Below are 2,637 nucleotides of genomic sequence, written 5' to 3'. Positions count from 1 at the left end.
CAGGGCAGCGCCGGGGAGTTCCCTGAGAGCCGATAGAAGGGAAGAGGGGACGGAGGCGGGCACCCCGCAGGCGCGGCCAGCGGGCGCCTCCCCGAGTCGCCAGAGCTCCCCCGGAGCCTCCCCCGGCCCCGCTCGGCCCGTGCGGCTGCCCCCAGCTCCAGCCCCTCCCCTGAAGCCTGTGCTGTAGCCGCAGGCAGCCCCCGAGCCCTGTCGTGAGGGCAGCAAGCTGGCCCTCCGATGTTCTCGAGTCTCCCTGAACGTGGGTGCCGTTAGCAGCGGCGCGGGGAACGATTGGCGTCTGCGGAAGCCCCTGCGGAAGGAGGGGCTCCGGCCAGGGTCGAGCTACGGTAATAACGGTCACTGCTGCCTCTTTCCCTCTCCCAGAGGCCACGCTGTGAGTGCGGTTGTCCGTTCGTCCCCGGGGATGCCGTTGACTGCAGCAGCCTCAGGCTTGCGTGGGCTGTCTCTGCCTGGCCTCCCTCTCCTCGCGGCGCGGGAGCAAAAAGGGGCAGGTGGAACACTTACTGGCTGTGGACGGGAGCTGCTGAAGCTGAAGCTGGAGAGGCCACAGAATGGTAAAGCTGCTGAAGAATAAAATAAAGAGGATCCAGCCAGCAGCTGCAGACAGGAGATAGCCTGCCTCTCCAGGTGAGGATGGATCCTTCTTAGTGTAGTCCTCAGCAGATCCGATCACCAACGTGCATGGCAGGGTCTGTATGCGTAACCAAAACCACAGTACAGTCATGTAGTGTGTGTGTGCATGTGAGGCTGTGTTTCTAGGAAGCCTCATATTGTAAGAGCTGTAAGGCACCAATCTATTCTCTTAGGTGGATGACAGTCAAGTGACTGCAGCTGCAGAGGAGGAAGGGAGAGGGGGAGAGAGACAGACATGTCTGAATGGTCAAATTCTCTCAGCAGCTCCAAGAGCGGGAGGTACAGTGAGTCCTGGACCCCTGGGGCTGTGTCACCCCTCTCCTGCATCCCAGTCCCTCCCTGCCCCCACCTTTTCTTTCTCTCACTGCTTTAATTTTTTTGTTTTTTTCTTCCTGTACCTCTCCCTCTCTTGTTCTCTAAGTCTCCCTCTTTCTCTGTTGTTCTGCCTCTCTGTTTTCTTTTTCTCTCTGCATTTCTGACCTGTCCCATCCCTCTTTTTTTATCCTCTGTTTCTGCCCTGCAGCCCATCACTACTTTTTCTTTCTCCATCTATCCGTCTGTCTTCTTATCCCAATCTTGTAATTCCTCCCTGTCTGCCCTTTAGCCCTTCACAGTTCCCGCCGCTCTCACCTGTCTGATGCTGTGTCTCTATTTTTAAATTCCTTTCTCTGCCCTGTATTCTGGATACACTTTTACTTTCTTAGATTCTCTTGTTCCAGGTCCCTGTCCCTATGTTTTAACTTCTTCCCTCACTGTCCCATAGCCCATTTTTGTCTTTATTATTCTCTCTCTGTCTGGTTCCCTGTCCCTATTCTTTATTTCCCCTCTCTCTCCCCTTTAGATCATCAGTGTTTTTGATATTTCTCAGTCTCCCTGTTGTCCACCTCACTGTCCCCTTCTTTAATTCTTCCTTCTGCCCTGTGGCTCATCACTAGTATTTGTTTTTCTCCATCTCTCTGTCTGGTACCCTCTCCCTTTTTATTAGTTCCTCCTCTCTGTCCTGTAGCTCATTGCTATTTCCCCCTGCCCTGCCTCTCTCTGTCTCCCTTTCCCTACTTTTCAATCCCCCCTCTCTGCCCTGTAGCCGATCACTGTTGTAGTGAGTTTGTGTGGCAAGCTGGGGCAGGGGAGTGGGCAGGGGCTGCAGGGGTGGGTTCTGTGAGAAGACACCAGGACTTGCCCCCATGTTGGGCAAAGCCAGTTCCAGCTCCAAGATGGAGCTGCTACTGGTCAAAGCTGAGCCAACCAGCAACGCTGGTAGCACCTCTGTGATATTTAAGAAGGGCTAAAAAAATGCTGTGCAGAAGCTGTCAGCCCTGCAGACACCAAGGTCAGTGAAGAAGGAAAAGGAGGAGGTGATCCAGGTCCTAAAGCAGATTCCCCTGCAGCCTGCAGTGAAGACCATGGTGACACAGGCTGTCCCCCTGCAGCCCACGGAGGTCCATGGCAGAGCAGATATGCACCCTGCAGCCCATGGGGGACCGCTCGCCAGAGCAGGCGGATTCACCCGAAGGAGGCTGTGACGCTGTGGAGAGGAGCCCACACTGGAGCAGGTTTTCTGGCAGGACCTGTGGCCCCATGGGAGTGACACCACACTGGAACAGAAGAAGAACATGAAGAAGGAAGGAGCAGCAGAGACAACTTGTGATGAACTGACTGCAACCCCCCGCTCCCTCTCCCCCTGTGCTGCTTGGTAGGAGGAGGTAGAGAAGTCAGGAGTGAAGATGAGCCCAGGAAAAAAAGAGAGGGGTGGGGGGAAGGTGTTTTTCAGATTTGTTCATATTTCTCATTATTGTAGTCTGATTTTGACTGACAAATTAATTTCCCCAAGTTGAGTCTGTTTTGCCTGTGCAGTAATTGGTGAGCAATCTCTTTGTCCTTATCTTGACCCACAAGCTTTTTTGTTGCATTTTCTACCCTGCTGTCTTGTGGAGGAGGAGGAAAGATAGAGTGGCTTGGTGGACACTCAGCCAGGCAAGGTCA

General features: G+C 54.1%; 1 long non-coding RNA gene across 2 annotated transcripts; it reads left to right on the top strand.

Annotated features, from left to right (window-relative positions):
• The first annotated feature begins 12 nt into the window (after positions 1 to 12).
• LOC104838605 lies at positions 13 to 1,998 on the top strand. 2 transcript variants are annotated; one of them, XR_775083.1, is made up of 4 exons: positions 13 to 259; positions 385 to 648; positions 828 to 933; positions 1,959 to 1,998. It is a non-coding gene; the product is annotated as an uncharacterized LOC104838605 (long non-coding RNA). The 2 variants fall into 2 exon arrangements; XR_775082.1 differs by lacking the exon at positions 13 to 259 and having other exon boundaries at positions 266 to 648.
• The last annotated feature ends 639 nt before the right edge of the window (positions 1,999 to 2,637 follow it).

Source organism: Haliaeetus leucocephalus, unplaced genomic scaffold, assembly GCF_000737465.1.
Source record: "Haliaeetus leucocephalus isolate CR32 unplaced genomic scaffold, Haliaeetus_leucocephalus-4.0 Scaffold68, whole genome shotgun sequence".
Taxonomy (NCBI): domain Eukaryota; kingdom Metazoa; phylum Chordata; class Aves; order Accipitriformes; family Accipitridae; genus Haliaeetus; species Haliaeetus leucocephalus.
The sequence above is the reverse complement of the archived record's forward strand: the minus strand, read 5'-3'. Positions and strand labels throughout refer to the sequence as shown.